The following is a 17,680-nucleotide window of genomic DNA, read 5'->3' as shown; positions in this document are numbered from 1 at the left end:
GTGTGAGCCTGGATTATGTGCTCAAGGCCTGGAATGAAGTTTGAACAAAGAGATGTTTATGAGCAGTTTAAGAAGCTAGAAAATGTTCTATGGTTTACACTGTGTATGCTAGCGGTGAGATCTCTGACTTCCTTGATGAGGAATCACTGAACAGAAACAGCCTCGGGTTGTTATTCCAATTGTGTCATGCATTAGTTTGAAATGTTGGCGACTTCAGCATGGCTAAACCAATCATGGTTGGAAATGCACCATATCCTTTGCTTAAACTATTTGTGTTCCTCCTCAATAGCCTCAAAAATTTTATCATCCATATCATAGAACAGCTTGTTGCAGAAAATTGTCGCCAAAGTGCTGTTAATTTGGTGTTCTTCTGTTATATTGCTGCACGTCTTCTCATGTTTACTGCTCATTGCTGTCTCTTAATTTCACCAGGCATCACACCATCTTCCAGCTGTTCACGTCGACAGGATCTTCTGGTCTCGCTGACGGCGCACCGCCACTGTGTGTTTCCTGGTGGCGTGGGGTGGAATCAATGGGAAATCCCATTGACAACAGCGGGACCAGAAGATGTCAAGAAATTTTACCAGCACTTGTATGGTAGGCACTTTATCATCGTTTCTGACCACAAGCTGCTCTTGGGTCTTTTTAAAGAAGACCAGGCTATTCTGCCAATTGCAGCAGCAAGCATTCAACACTGTGTGTTAATTCTGTCTACCTATGAATATACATTCAAGCACTGACCTGAAACACACATAGCAAATGTAGATGCATTTAGCCGCCTACTTTACAAGAAAGTGTTACAGCTATGCCATACCACGGGAAATTGTTATGACATTGGATGTTTTGGGCAGGTTGCCAGTCACCGCAAAGCAAATTGGGTATTGGACCAGTCAGGATTACTTTTCTCCAAAGTGATACACAAGATACTTGCAGGTTGGGCCATGGAGCCAATTTCTGAAGAAATGAAACCATTTGTTACCTGCAAGGATGAATGGAGTTGCCAGGATGTCTTTATGTTCTGGGGAGCAAGACTGGTTGCCCCTGTACCAGGCAAAGAGCTGCTTCTAATTGAATTACACAGTGCTCATCCGGGCATCTTAAAGATGAAGAAGCTCGCCAAAAGCTATGTGTGATGTCCTGGCATTGATGGCAACATAGAGAGTGTGGTCAATCACTGTGAACAGTGCCAATTGCAACAAAGGTTGCCTGCTGCAGCCCTACTGCACCCTTGGGAATGGTCGGCCATTGGTAGTAGCCCATATTGACTATGTTGGTCCTTTCATGGGCACAATTTGTTGATGCACATTATGTGTTGTATGTTTTTAAAGTGACGCCTCCTGCATCGCTATGGGCCGGGTACAGGAAGATGGGATTAGAAAGGGCACCTGGGTGTCCTCAGGCTGGCATAGACAAAATGGGCCAAATGGCCTCCTTCTATGCTGTAACTTTTCTATGGTTTCTATGGTTCTATTGCGCGCTACCCTTGAAAGATTCCGCCAATGTTTCTTCATCCACGAAATACCTGAAGTTATAGTTTCTGACAGTGGAACAGTATTCACAAATGCTGAGTTTCAAAACTTCAGCACCCTCAATGGTATAAGGCACATTAGAACTGCACCTTATAACATAGAGTCCCTCCAGCAGAGTGAGATTGAGCATCGTGTTTCCAAATTTGCCAGGGAGGGTAGAGGTGAGCCAAAGCAGTCAGAAGGCAAACCATGATTGACTTCAGTCAACAGGGGCATTTATAGTGGACGATGCCATGTATGTGAGGAATTTTTGTAGTGGGTAGAATTGGGCCCCTGGAATCATCTGTAAAACTGGACCCTGTCTTATCAAGTGGACACAGAAGGAAGGATCATCTAAAAACACAGAGATCATTGGAGAAAAAGGGAGATGCCCCAGCAGCCAGTTTTGCCATCAGGAAATGTTGCCAACTAAAGTACGTGGTCCTCCTATGGCAGGCACAACCAACATCTCCATGGAAACAGACAGAACTGAAGTGCCTGTGTCTGAAGAAGTACCTGTCTTTGTGGTTTTGGCTGATAGCAATCCTGTGGAAGTGCTCCAGTGAGAGGAGTTAGGCCACTCCACAAGGATTTGGAAACCCCTGAAAGATTTGATTTATAATTGACTAATTGGGGCTGTGTAAACTGATTATTGACATTTGTATAAAGGGACTTAGAGCGGAAGGGATGTGGTGATTGTCCCTTTAAGGATCAATCCGCAGAGGAAGGTACCAGGGATCTCCTGTAGGCTTCCGTACTCAAAGTCATCTCAGGAGCTGATTCAGGTCTGCAAGCCTCTGTATAGTTGTAACCTGAAAATAAATGAGTTATGTTTTTCCTAAACTGGCGAATGGCATCTTTACACTTGGGCTAAAAAGTAGCAAGTAACAGTTATCACCACACAAATATCAGGCCATGACCATCTCCAACAAGAGAGAATCTAACCATTGCCCCTTGACATTCAATGGCATTACCGTCACCGAATCCCTCATTATCAACATCCTGGGGGTTACCATTGACCTGAAACTCAACTGGACCAGTCATATAAATACTGTGGCTGCAAGAGCAGGTTAGAAACTCGGAATCCTATGCAAGTAACATTGCTACCCCTTCCATAAATATTAACTCCCTCCACCACACTAAAGAGTGGCAGCAGTGTGTACCATCTACAAGATGCACTGCAGAAACTTAACAAGGCTCCTTAGGCAGCATGTTCCAAACCCACAACCACTACCTTCTAGAAAGACAAGAGGAGCACATACCTGGGAACACCACTACCTGGAGGTTCCCGTCCAAGTCATTCACCACTCGGACTTGGAAATATTTCACTGTTCCTTCATTGTGGCTGGGTCAAAATGCTTTAACTCCCTCCCTCATTGCACTGTGGATGCAGCAGCTCACCAACATCTTCTCGAGCACAATTAGGGATGGGCGGAAAAATGGAGTTGAAACCCAAGATCATATTGAATGGTGGATCAGACTTAACAGGCCATATGTGGTCTGCTCCTGCTTCTATTACTTGGGTTTTGTATTAGATCTGAGCTGATCTTCCTTTACAACTTCCTTTACCTACCTTTAATTCATATTCTATGATGCCCTTCTCTAATAAGAAAGTGACAATCTCGGGTTTGAAGGCTCCAGCTGTTCTCCAGCATTCACAGACTTTTAGGGAGAGAGTTCCATATTTCCACAACCCTTTGTGTGAAAAGCTGCTCTCTGATTTCACTCCTGAACAGCCTAGCTCTAATTTTAAAATCACGCCTCGCTGTTCTGGATTCCCCCACCAGAGGAAATAGCTTCTCTATCCTATCAGACCCTTTCCTTTTTGAATCTCGGGAGTTATATATTTGCCTCTGACAGTGTCCAATCACTTGCTGTCAGTGTCATTCAGCTGTATCCTATAAATCAGATTAATCTGTTTCCACTGAAAGTTTTTTAAACTCTAATTTATCAGAGCAGCCACATAAGCCAAGATGTTACGCATGAGAAATAATAAGATAGAAACTACTAAATTATATGATTGATTTGGAGTTGAAGGAGATTGTTTAAGTGGCAAAGTCACAAGTAAGATATACAAGTCTCCTTTGTCCTTTACATAGAATGATGTATTTGTTTTTTTCCTTTCTGTGATCTCCTCAAACTGCAGACCTGCATTTACTTTCCATTTTTTTGTATTTTTATTCCAATTCAATCAAATCAAGTCCAATTCAGAGTCTCAACAAGTTGAGACATTCCCGATCCAAGCTGACAAGACAGGGCTCTCACCTCCTGTCTTGGGCTTGATCTACATGAGCCAAGCTGATTGGAGTAGGCGCAGGTCTTCCTCCTCCAAGGCTTGATCTCATTTGCATCTTAGCCAAAAGGCCAAGTTGCCGCTTTTAAAAATTGCTTCATATGAAAATGAAGCTTAAATGTAACCTAATGACCTCAACCAAGTGCAGCATCCAATCCATACTACACTTGATCTTAGCCAAAAGGCCGAGAAGCAACTTTCCATTTATCTGACACCATGGCCAGGATTCTCCCAAAACAAAACTAAGTGCACAACGGGCAGGAAAACGGGAGTATTTCCCGCCCACTTTTTGGACATACTTACCTGAACGAATCTCCGACACTCTGCAATGCAGAGTGCCATAGCGTGATTCACGCTGTAAAGTGGTGGGTGGGACCTATTCCCACCTATGAGGCCGGCAGCATAGCGTTGAGCGGGCCTTTGTGCATGCGCTGATCTGTCAATGCGGAGATTGGCGCATGTGCACTGCACCACCACCACCCCCCCCCCCCCCCCCCCCCCCCCCCCCCCCATCACCGGCCTCCTGATCGCTGGCCTTCCCCACAACCCTCCTGATCGCTGGCCTTCCTGACCCCCTCCCACCCCCAATCAATGGCCTACCAGACCCCTCCCCCCCCCAGGCCAGCCCAGATCACTCCCCACCCCAATGACCAGCCCCAATCGCCCTCCACCCTCCTTCTCCCATTGATCCCTCTTGCAGAGTGACAGTGGGTGCCCCCCCACCGATCACCCCCCCATAGGCCCTGCTGCCAGTATGCCCCAACCTCTGGCCCTACCCCCTTGGCATGGCACGGTGCCTGGTAGGCAATGCTAAGAGGGCAGTGCCACTGTGCCTCTTGAGCAGTGCCAGGGTGCCAGGCTGTCACAGTCAAGGGACACCCCCCCTTGCCCCAATCTTCCAGGGGGCTTCAATGGCCTCTTTCCCCACCATCAGGGTGAGAACGGCTGTTCCCCTTTATTGGGGTGCAGTTGTAAACCCCGCTAGTAGGAACCTCTCCCAGCAGAGAGGGAGATGCTAGCAGAACCGGAGAATACCATCCCAGGCCCACTAATCATATGGAAATGTCAACTTCCATTACATTTCCTATAATAATCAGCCATGCGCAGATTTCCAAAGCGGATCCGATTGCGCTAAAAAAAAAGTCTGGGAGACTCACAACAAGCCATCCTGGGAGACAAGCCATTTTGACTTGATTTATTTACTTCTGTTTGTTTTGTTTAACTCCCTGACATTTAACATTGTTCCTTTAAGGGCCTACTGACCATTAAGGGCCTGTAAAAATCAGACTCTTTCATATTAAGAAAGGTTTCCTCCAATTATTTGCCTGTGTTGTGCATAGTCGTTTGTGTCTAGGTGACCCTTGTGTACTAACATGAAATTATCTGCAAGGCTAGTAAATATCTTCTTTGACTTGTGAGCATGGAATGAAACTTCTGTTTTGGTTTCCTCTGAATAAATGATTTGATTTGCATCCCACCTACCTTTTTAAACATTCAATCCCTCTACCACTGGGATCAGTGTTGGGACCGCAATTGTTTTCGATTTACATAGATGATTTGGAGTTGGGGACCAAGTGTAGTGTGTCAAAATTCGCAGATGACACTAAGATGAGTGGCAGAGCAAAGTGTGCAGAGGATGCTGAAAGTCTGCAAAGGGATATAGATAGTCTGAGTGGGCTAGGGTCTGGCAGATGGAGTACAATGTTGGTAAATATGAGGTCATCCATTTTGGTAGGAATAATGGACCATTATTTAAATGGTAAAAAATTGCAGCATACTGCTGTGCAGAGGGACCTGGGTGTCCTTGTGCAAGAATCACAAGGAGTTGGTTTGCAGGTGCAGCAGGTAATTAAGAAGGCAAATAGAATTGTGTCCTTCATTGCTAGAGGGATGGAGTTTAAAAACAGAGAGGTTATGTTGCAGCTGTATAAGGTGCTGGTGAGGCCACACCTGGAGTACTGTGTACAGTTTTGGTCTCCTTACTTGAGAAAGGATATACTGGCACTGGAGGGGGTGCAGAGGAGATTCACTCAGTTGATTCCAGAGTTGAGAGGGTCAGCTTATGAGGAGAGACTGAGTAGACTGGGGCTATACTCATTGGAATTCAGAAGAATGAGGGGAGATCTTATAGAAACATATAAGATTATGAAGGGAATAGATAAGATAGAAGCAGGGAAGTTGTTTCCACTGGCAGGTGAAACTAGAACTAGGGGGCATGGCCTCAAAATAAGGGGAAGCAGATTTAGGATTGAGTTGAGGAGGAACTTCTTTACACAAAGGGTTGTGAATCTGTGGAATTCCCTGCCCAGTGAAGCAGTTGAGGCTACCTCAGTGAATGTTTTTAAGGCATCGATAGATACATTTTTGAACAGTAAAGGAATTAGGAGTTATGGTGAGCAGGCGGGTAAGTGAAGCTGAGTCCACAAAAAGATCAGCCATGATCTTATTGAATGGCAGAGCAGGCTTGAGGGGCCAGATGGCCTACTCCTGCTCCCAGTTCTTATGTTCTTATGTTCTAAGAGCATCCCGACCTGGCCATCGATGTCCACAACCCAAGAAGTAATTTTGATGAAGGACCATTTGTGTCTTTGGACTGTATCTCACTATTAGCTTGACTTCCGGAATAAGGGTAGAAAGGCGTTACCTCACAGGAAAATGAAATCAGTCATGCAAGCATCTCATGAGTATCTCCCATGCCAGAGACCTGGGAGTAGGCTGTCAATCCACTTTTAGATGGAGGACTCAGAGGCAGGGGTGAAGATTGGCATGAATTCCTCGAGATTCCTCTAGATTTAGAATGAAAAGGTTTAGATAAAGTCAAATGTTAAACAGCTCAGTATTTTAGCTGTTCGTCAGTTTCATTTATTAAGGAAATTCATTTAAATATATTGATGAATGGATACATTGATGGGCAAAGACTGCAAGTACTTTTATTCCTATTTAGCTTTTAAATATTTTAGGAACTTAATTGGTGGTTGAGTAGTGAATTTCTTTTTTTATAATACTAAACATCTCTTAAAAATGACATTAAATCGTCCTCTTTTGTACCAGATTATTACAAAATCTACACCATAAAACAACTGGGCCAAAAACAGATGTTGCAGCTTGAAACGCATTGTTGGGACGTTACATTGGAGATAGATTAATCTCAAGCACAAATCATTATCCATATTTTATAAAGCATGCTCAATACACTACAATACACTTCTTTGTGATGTAAGCTTGTCTGTTTTCCCTTGGAATCTTTGGACAGTACTATGGCTGCCATCTCCCTAGCCATGTAATTCAGAACAAATCCTGAGCAATTATTATAGATTATAATTACAATATCCTGTTGCCATGTTTACTGGAGGAACAGATGCACTTTGCCAAATGTTGTAATCTTTTAAGGTACAATTGATGACCTGACATGATTCCTTTGAACCGTAACAAATCCCAGAATAGCAGTAATACCGTCCGACACAACTGCAGACACTCTGCCTGCATCTGCACAAATCTTTTGTAAGTCAATTCGGAGTTTACTTTTCTAGGCATAGCTTATAAGAGTTTTTTTCTATTAGATTGTTCAGTGGACACATAAGAAGATACACATATCGCAAAATTCCAGATGGAGAAATGTTACTTTTAACCTGACATGTTATTTTCCAATTCTTAGTTCTGATTTATAATATTAAACGGTAGATTCTTGTGTAGTAACAATACTAATATTCCAGTGAACCAGGGTGACCACATTACAGTTTAGGCATGAAGACAGCAAATTATATTTTTTTACAGGCTTCAGGTAAACGACACTGCTCAAACTAGGGAGGCAGTGACGTAGTGGTATTGTCACTGGACTAGTAATCCAGAGACCCAAGGTAATGCTCTGGAGACCCAGGTTTGAATCCCACCTCGGCAGATGTTGAAGTTTGAACTCAATAAGTATCTGAAAGTAAAAGTCTACCGATGACCATGAAACCATTGTCGATTGTCATAAAAACCCACTAATGTCCCTTTAGGGAAGGGAATGAATTTTGGCCCAGCTCTGCCCTGCTCTGAATAGTTCTGTGGAATCTTTTATGCCCACTTCAGGGAGCAGATTGCATTTAACATCTCATTCAAAAGAGCCTCTGAAAGTACACCTCCCTCAGTACGACATTGCTGTACTGACCAGTACAAGTCACTTCCCAAGTTTTACTGGGTTTACATTCTGGATATGTCTCAGTCTATATTCTGTGATCAAGGCTCTAAAGTGGACTCAGAGGGGAGAGTACTGGAACTTAACCATGGCTAACTCCACAGCCAAATAAAATTGCAATTGTTCCATCCAATAATTCTGAGATGGATTCAAACCCTGATGGAGTAGTTTATTCAGCAGCCATCACCATAAATCACCCACTGAGTGTAAGGCTGAGAATTTCTTTCATGTGATTTTTAATGCCTTTGACATTTTAAGACAAATGTTGCATTTGTGGCCGGCAGAGGTAATTTTTTGTACATGTTCACCTGCATGCCCAATGGTACAGAGACTGATATAAAATCCTTGTCAGGTGATGGAAACAGCTGAACCACCAGGATACTCCTTTGCAACTTTTAAAAGTAAAAATAAAACATGCTGGAAATACTCGGCAGGTCAGGCAGCATCTGTGGAGAGAAAAAGAGTTTTGGGTCTGCGACCTTTCATCACAACAAAAGGACTTGAAACATGAATGCCGTTTTGATTTTTTCTAACCCTTTAGTCTCATTAGATCAATCTTCTGCCATCCTTTCTTGGAGATGCACCAAATGAAAAGGGTGCACAGCTGGAAGATGATGATAGTGATGAGGAGTTTGTCACGTAAAGAGATGTGTTAGCAGTGTGAGAAAATCTCACTACTCAGTAACCGTACTTAACCACCTTCTGGGTAAAGGATAAGTCTAGTCAAGTAGAAACCTATAATTTCAGACAGAGAGTCAAATTCTGAGTGGAGGTAATAAAGTCTGAGTAAAAGGTGAATGGAATAGGACAACAAGAAGCTTCAACACCTTAATCATTTGTTACACAAATACCAAGTTGTTCCGTAAGAATAAACAGACATTTTCTTTATATTCTCAAACCAATAGAAAAGGACAAAATAAGTGTGAATGCTGGAAATATGAAATAAAGAGAGAAATTGTTGGAATAACAGAACAATTTTTATGGTATCCGTAAGAGGAAAGACAGGTTAATACTTCAGTTCAAGACTGGATCTTGTAACCAAAATATTAAGCTGTCTTTTCTCCTTGTCCCTACTGTCAAAAAGAGTAGACGTCTAGAAGGCCTCAACATTTCAGCTATGTGAATACGTGGATAGATGGAGCGAAAGATTCTCCATGTGACATTGGATACTCCTTTGTAATTCCAAGAAGCAGGAAAATGAAGTTTTGAAAACAATGGTTGTGATTAATCCACAGACTTTGAGATTGTGGCATTTGGACCAAATGGCTGTTGCGAGACCATACTTGCCTGGAGTCAGCCCAGGTGACCTATTTACCTCCAAGGAGCCTCCTAATTGGCTGCCTTTGTGCTCACTTTACTTATGGGCTCTTGCCTGCAACCCAACGGTTGGGGTGGCAGAGCGGCACAGTGGTTAGCACTGCTACCTCACAGCGCCAGGGACCCGGGGTCGATTCCCACCTTGGGACACTGTCTGTGTGTTCCCCCGTGTCTGCATGGGTTTCCTCCGGGTGCTCTGGTTTCCTCCCACATTCCAATGATGTGCAGGTTAGGTGAATTGGCCATGATAAATTCTCCTTCAGTGTACCCGAACAGGTGCCGGAGTGTGGCGACTAGGGGATTTTCACAGTAACTTCATTACAATGTGAATGTAAGCCTACTTGTGATGCGAATAAATAAATAAACTTTAAATATAAACAGCTGGATTTTCTCTTTCTTTTCAAAGTGGTGACTCAGACAGGAAAAGCACCGGCTGCGCTGGCGGCTTTTCCTGCCGAATGTTTGAATACTCTGAAAACAAATCCATGAGGCAGGTCTCATGGTATCATGCCGCCATGGCATGCTCTGAATGAGCCCACCCCATCAGCTTCTGAGAGAGCAGGGCACATTTGTTAAAAGGTGCCCTGATGTAAAAAAATAAATAGAATGACCCCATGGATATGGAACAGCACCCCTCCATCACCATTCCCTCTTGAATGCCTGAATTGAACCTGCCTCCACCACACTCTCAGGCAGTGTATTCCAGACCTGAACCACTTGCTGCATGAACAGGTATTTCCTCATGTTGTCACTGCTTCTTCTGCCAATTCTCTTAAATCTGTGTTCTCTTGTTCTCAATCCTTCCACCAATGAGAAGTTTTTCCCGATTTACTCTGTTCAGACCCCTCATGATTTTCAATACCTCTGACAAATCTCTTTTCAACCTTCCCTTCACCAAGGAGAACAGTCCCAGCTTATCCAATAGATCTACTTTCCTGAAATTCCTCATCCCTGGAACCATCTTTGTGAAACTTTTCTTCACCCTCGCTAATGCCCTCACATCCTTTCTAAAGTGCTCCCGGTTGTGTTCCACCTTGTGTTGCGAGAGGCACTTGTGTTAGTAAGTGTTTAAAGTTTATTTGTTAGTGTCACACGTAGGCTTACATTAACACAGTAATGAAGTTGCTGTGAAAATCCCCTAGTCGCCACACTCTGGCACCTGTTCAGGTACACTGAGGGAGAATTTAGCATGGCCAATTCACCTAACCAGCACGTCTTTCGGACTGTGGGAGGAAACCAGAGGAAACCCACGCACTCACAGGGAGAACATGCAGACTCCGCACAGACAGTGACCCAAGCTGAGAATCGAACCTAGATCCCTGGCGCTGTGAGGCAGCAGAGCTAATCACTGTGCCTCAAGTGTGGTGCAACTTGTTTAGGTGATGTGGCTGTCATGATTGTATATCTGGCAGTGTGAGCAATCTGTAAAATGTGGATGTGAGGCTTGCGGCACTGTTAATTGTGAGGGTCTAGTGTAAAATATGAATGTTAGATATGAGGCCTGATATGAAGATCTACACGTGATGAGTCATTGGTCACGTGTAGAGATTGTTGGTGGGTGAGTGATGGGCTTGTGGAGAATTAAGCAGTGTCTGCATTCACTAACCGTGATCATTTGTGTGAGGTTATTGAACTTCTTACAGAGCTGCATTCATAATCCTTGGGCCTACGCTGCTGGTATTCACCTGCATGACCTTGTGCACCCATTGCCTTCTCAGAGACTGCATAGAATACATCACTGATGTTGTGAAATAGAGCAAAAAAAGGCCTTATTTTCTCATGTAATTTTATATTTTAATGAATTTGGCACAATTCTGCTTCAGGCATTCATATTTTCAGATCTTGCAATTGACTTTCTAGTCAGAATCTTAGGGATGCAAGAACATAAGTCAATCAAGGTGGTTGGACGGATTGAGAGCACAGTTAATAAAACATAAAGTATCCTGGGTTTTATTAATCTTATCAACAAGAGCTCGAAGATTATGTTGAACTTGTATAAAATACTAGTTGGGTCTTAGCTGGAATATTGAATCCAGTTCTGGGTGCCGCACTTTAAGAAGAGTGTGTAGGCATTGGAGAGAGCACAAAAAAAATTCATGAGAATGGTTCCAGGGATGAGATTGGAGAAGTTAGGACTATTTTCCTCAGAGAAAAGAATGCTGAGAGGAGATTTGATAAAGGTATTCAAAATCATGAGGAGTCTGGACAGAATAGATAGCGAGAAACTGTTCCCACTTGTAAAAGGATCAAGAACAAGAGGACACAAATTTAAAGTAATTGGTAAAAGAAACATGAAGAAAAATATTTTCACACAGTGGTTGAGATTCTCCAGCCGCACTCGCTCCAAGGTCTGAAAATCCCGTCCAAGGTCAACGGATCTTTGCACGGTCTGTGCCCGTTTGCTATGATTCCTGTGGCAGGCGGAATGGAAACTTTCCGCTCAGTGAGTGGTTCGGGTCTGGAATGCACTGCCTGAGAGTGTGATGGAGGCAGGTTTAATTAAGGCATTCAAAAAGAAATTAGACTGTTAACTGAAGAGGGAGAATGTGCAGGGTTACAGGCAGACGGTAGTGGAATGGCCCCAGATCAATTGCTCATTTAGAGAGTTGATAAAGTCTTGATGGGCCAAATGGCTTCCTTCTGCATTGTAACAATTCTGTGATCTTGTTCACACACACGCAATTTCAATTTCAGACTTGGAGATGTTTAGGAGAAAAACAATCTTATCAACAATTTCAAATCCATATCCAACATAAACAACATGTAAATGCTTGTATTGATGTAATAAGTGATTGATGAAAGGCACTTGCAAAAATAATTAATTTTGCCTTCACATTAATCCTCTTCATTTTTTAAAGATCTCCCTTTCAGCTGTATATACAGAATATGTTTCAAGTAGAAAAATTATATGGTTCTCTTAGCACAGAAAACTCAAATTGCACCAAGATGTAGAGTGCAGGTATAATTCCCTTGCTTCTGATTCTCTGATTCCAGCTGCGATACTAAATACTTTTCCACAAAGAGGAAGCTGAAAGAAGTAAAGATAGTTCCTTTAACAGCACATCACAAATTTTCTCTATTGCCTCAGCAGATAAATGCCCCACACTGTGTCGCACTGAGCAGTTAAGATTGGATTCCCTGCTCTGTGCTGATTTAGTCACTTTAACCTGGGGTACTTTCAGCATCCTGTGGATAGGGAAGATAGAGAAAATAAATGTAGTTCTTAGAAAAAAAAACACCCTTGGAATTTTTCTGCCTCGTGAGATGATGGTTTGTGCTGTGGTGGTCAACCCTGTGTTAAACATCGCCTAGTTTGGTTTAGGAGTCCATTCTGGCATAGCAGTCTCTGCCACATTTGCTACAGAGGAATGCAGTTGGCTGAGAAGATGCAGGATTTGCTGGTTCCTGTTTTCTCTGGACCAGCTGAAGTTTCCATTTTTGGGGCGGCACGGTGGCACAGTGGTTAGCACTGGTGCCTCACAGCGCCAGGGACCCCGGGTTCAATTCCCGGCTTGGGTCGCTATCTGTGTGAAGTCTGCACGTTCTCCCCATGTCTGCGTGGGTTTCCTCCGGGTGCTCAGGTTTCCTCCCACAGTCTGAGAGACGTGCTGGTTAGGTGTATTGACCCAAACAGGCGCCAGAATGTGGCAACTAGGAGAATTTCACAGAAACGTAATTGAAGTGTAAATGTAAGCCTTACTTGTGACACTAATAAACTTGAACTTTTTGTTGTCTCTTCAAATGTCCCCCCCCAAATAATCAGCCTTCAGACAATTGGTAATTGTCTCCCAGTTATCAGTATCAAACTTCCCCATCCTCTTATCTCACTTGAAGGTGTCCTTGTAGCAGAGGTATGGACATGCAGCAGGTTGTGACTCAGTGGCCAGTTAACCATACACAAATTCTTTAAGTAAACAGCTGTCAGCCATCCGATGAACGTGACCGAGGCAGCATTCACATCGTTGGCTTAGCAATGACTGTATGCTAATGGAAATAGTATGTTTCAGGACTTCTGAGTTGATGACCTTGTTCTGCTAAGAGATGCTGAAGATACGCCTGAGACAGTGAAGGTGGAAACTGTTCAGCCTTTTTTCCTGCTTATCATATGTTGTCAAGGTTTCTCCACTGTAGAGAACCGCACTCAGGGCATAGGCTTAGTGGACTCATAGTTAGTTTATATTGAGCAATTAAGAGAAGAAAACACTTGAGGGGAGAGCCTTGCCTACCAGTATGAAATACTTGAAACCTGACACAGGTTGCACATGGTTTTTGACTGGAGAATTGGAAAAATATGGATGGGTAATAGGGAAAAGGAGACAGTGGCAAAAGAGAGAGAAGAGAGGGTCACAGGAAGAATGAGGAAGAGGCAACAAAGAAGGGCAAAGGGGGAAAAGAGAGTAATTGCAGGAAAAAGTGATAAAGCGCAGAGTGAATATAGCAGAGAGTGAGAAGAGGCGACAGGAAGAGTTGAGGACAGGTACTGAGAGGGATGTGGAGAGGAAGAGTGGGGAAAGGGAGGAAGCAGTAAGGTAGAATGAGTGGAAGGACGGGTGAAGAAAAGAAAGGGTCAACGGGAGGACTTGGATGGGGAGCAGAGGGAAATATTGTCGATGGAGAGAGAGGAGAGAAACTGAGGAACAAAGAGAGGGAGGATTGGTAACAGGGAAGAAGGAGAAAGATCAAAGCAGAAAACAAGAAGGGTAGGAAGGAGATGAAAGGAATTAGAGGGAGAATAGCAGGAACAGACCGGGGAAGAAGGATGGGAAGAAAAACTGAGAATGGAGTGGGAGAGAGTTAAGAAGGGGAGGAGTGAGAGAAGGGGGAAAGGAGGAACAATAAAAGGGGAGAGATGACAAGGGAAAGAGCGTGGAAGAGAGAAGGATCAAGTACAGAAAAATGGGGGATGAGGAAAGAGGGGAGACAAACGGAGTCAACTGGCAAATTATCTAAAAGTACCACATTACATATCTTTCACTCACCCCGATGTATTTTCTGGTTGTTCTGAATCCCTTATGCTATTATGCCCAAAGTGGCCTTCCTATGCCTCTTCCCAATGGAAAGATATGGAATCACTAACTTGCATAAGAGCTTGCCCAGAGTAACACAATCATTTTCCTTGCTGCATAGTGGGTGGATGTCTAACTTTTTCATGTCTTACCCTTAAATGTGGTCAAGACTAAAATGCACATGGGAAGTTCCTGGGTCATTATCGTGTCCTGAAGTTAACCCACTTAATAACAAGTTGTTGGAGTCAGAGAGTAAACAGGCCCTTCAGCCCAACTTGTCCATGCCGTCCCTTTTTTTTAACAACTGAGCTTGTCCCAATTGCTCGCATTTGGCCCCTCTCCCTCTATAGCCATCTTACACATGTAACTGTCTAAACGCTTTTTAAAAGACAAAATTGTATCCGTCTCTACTACTGCCTCTGGCAGCTTGTTCCAGACACTCACCACTCTCTATGTGAAAAAATTGCCCCTCTGGACCCTTTTGCATCTCTCCCCTCTCTCCTTAAAGCTATGCCCTCTAGTTTTAGACTCCCCTACCTTTGGGAAAAGATATTGACTATCTAGCTGATCTATGTCCCTCATTATTTTGTAGACCTCTATAAGATCACCCCTCAGCCTCCTACGCTCCAGAGAAAAAAGTCTCAGTCTATCCAGCCTATCCTTATAACACAAACCATCAAGTCCCAATAGCATCCTAGTAAATTTTTTCTGCACTCTTTCTACTTTAATAATATCCTTTCTATAATAGGGTGACCAGAACTGTTCACAGTATTCCAAGTGTGGCCTTACCAATGTCTTGCACAACTTCAACAAGACGTCCCAGCTCCTCTATTCAATGTTCTGACCAATGAAACCAAGCATGCTGAATGTCTTCTTCACCACTCTGTCCACCTGTGACTCCACTTTCAAGGAGCTATGAACCGTACCCCTGGATCTCTTTGTTCTATAATACTCCCCAACGTCCTACCATTAACTGAATAAGTCCAGCCTAGTTCGATCTACCAAAATGCATCACTTTGCATTTATCTAAATTAAACTCCATCTGCCATTAGTCAGCCCACTGGCCCAATTGATCAAGATCCCACTGCAATCCTCGATAACCTTCTTCACTGTCCATTATGCCACCGAACTTGATGTCATCTGCAAACTTACTAACCACTTACTAACTTGTTGGGTCCCTTTGACACTTGTTTTGTGTTTTTCAAATATAAAACATTTTTAGAGAGATGCTGGAAACTGTAATTTTGTAGTCCTTAAAATGTTTGTATGATGAAACTGTATAGAATGTTGCATAAATAAGTTAATAGTCTACTCTTAATCTTGCTTAAATGGTTAGTTACCTGTCAGCTATCTGTCAAAGAGGCAATAAAATCCTCCATACTTATTTCTGCAATTAACACAACATAGTACAGGAGACGTATTATTTTATTATCTACTTTCCACTTTTTAAAAAAGATATACGTGCTTTTACTACCCATTGCCTTCTATGTGGCCTTGGGGATACATGGTAATTATACACAGTTATGTAGCCCAACAATTGCAAAGAGCAATGATCCAGCTCAAACACCTCAAATCTGTAGATAAAACACAAGCAAGCAGGTCAATTACAGTCATAGTTACACGCTGTGTCCATTTTCATTTTGTAACTGAATTTTGGTGTCAGCAAGCTACTCCATACAGACCGAATGTGTACACCTGCTATATTCTGAATGTACGTTACAGTTAATTGGTGTGCAGCAACTTAGAAAAATCAGGCCTCTTTAAATCACTTCAGTGCACTTGCTCATTGTTGGGATGAATGGGTGCCAAGTAAAAGAAAGCACCAGTAGAGCTCATTTTACTGTTTAAGCCTACATTCTATGCTTCAAAAGACAACAGCACTCAATACAGCTCTATCTTGAAAGTCTTCCAGTACATAAAGAAAGCAAATTCTGCCTAACATACAATGTAGCAGTTCCTGGGAAAAATATCATTAAACTGGCTCCATTAATTGGTACAGCAATTGTTGCCACAATTAAAACAGATGCTTTGTTGCAGCAATAAGGTCCACAATTACTTAAGGACTGTACTTACACAAGAAAGTGGTGCTATCTTTCATCATCAATGAAACTAACAAATTCAATGAACCCAACCAAGGAGCTCTGAGGCCTCTCGTGGTGCTATCTAAAGCCTGGATGTGTCATGCTAGTCCAGGGAAAATACTGCGTAAAATCAGCTGAGACTCAAACAGAAATAAAATTAGGTCTGAGTAAGTTTGAAAGAAACAATGACACTCCTTTGGGCAAATGTACAGTATTGAGTGTACTCAAATTAATGTAACATCCCAATAACAGTGCTACTAAAGCAAGTAACCTTAAATGTGCATGTGTGTAGTGCATAGTTACACAATGTGCCAAACTACACTGCTAGATATTGTGACAAATTTAACAAAAGCTATTTTAAGTAAGCCTGGATAACAAAGGATTTTAATTATGGTTTTTTTTCCCTTTCCCTTCTTCCCAGTGTATCCTATTTTAAACAAGTGAAAGCCATTAACCGTATCAATATGGTAGGTAATATTCTCACCTGCGTCATTTCGCAGGCTTTATGTATGAATGAAGGTTCAAAACAGGTTTAAAATGTCTTCCTAATCCAGCAATGCAGCAAAAATCATCTGGGTGCAAAGTTTTGACAGAACTGGCCTCCTTACTTTACCTTCAATGTCATTTGACTAAAAAATTGCACAAAATATAAAAATTGCAGAATAATTGTGTTCACATGATTGACAAATGTATTTTAATCTGCAGATGGTATTCTGAAAGGATCGAGGAATTAGTCAAGCAGAGCTTTATACTTCGATCCCAAATCACACATTTAATTGAATACATTAACCACTTACCTTTAACCATGAATATTTGATGAAGTTTTCACAATAAAGTATATCTGCTTCTCACTGGGCAATAAAATTTAATGAATTGATTTTAGTTAACAAAACCCTGCACAGCCACACTAGTCTGCTGTATGCTTGACAGCATATTCAATGAAATGAACTTGTCTATTATTCATAGATTCTGAACAATAACCCCCTGGTTTTACTCAGCAGAATTTGCACTGAGTTCAGCTGTAATGTTTGTATTGTATCCATTTCCACAAGGGCTAACATAAGAACACTTTTTATTAACTTGCTAAACAGCTCTTTCACAGCATTTACATGCATGATGGTCATTAGTTCTAAACCAAGACCCTGGCTGCTTGGCATTCAAAACAGGGAAATTAAGAGGCCCAGAACAAAATGTACTACAAAAGGCTAATACAACATGCTACTAATTCCTTTCCTTTCAAACATCATCCCATTTCTAAGTGGAAGTAATGCACCTGCAGATGAATAGCACTTTATTAT

General features: G+C 42.5%; 1 pseudogene; it reads right to left on the bottom strand.

The window, feature by feature from the left end:
* Positions 1 to 3,787: 3,787 nt before the first annotated feature.
* Positions 3,788 to 3,998, bottom strand: LOC144504146 (U2 spliceosomal RNA; annotated as a pseudogene).
* Between the last annotated feature and the right edge of the window lie 13,682 nt (positions 3,999 to 17,680).

The sequence above is a fragment of the Mustelus asterias genome, chromosome 14, assembly GCF_964213995.1.
Source record: "Mustelus asterias chromosome 14, sMusAst1.hap1.1, whole genome shotgun sequence".
NCBI lineage: Eukaryota > Metazoa > Chordata > Chondrichthyes > Carcharhiniformes > Triakidae > Mustelus > Mustelus asterias.
The sequence above is the reverse complement of the archived record's forward strand: the minus strand, read 5'-3'. Positions and strand labels throughout refer to the sequence as shown.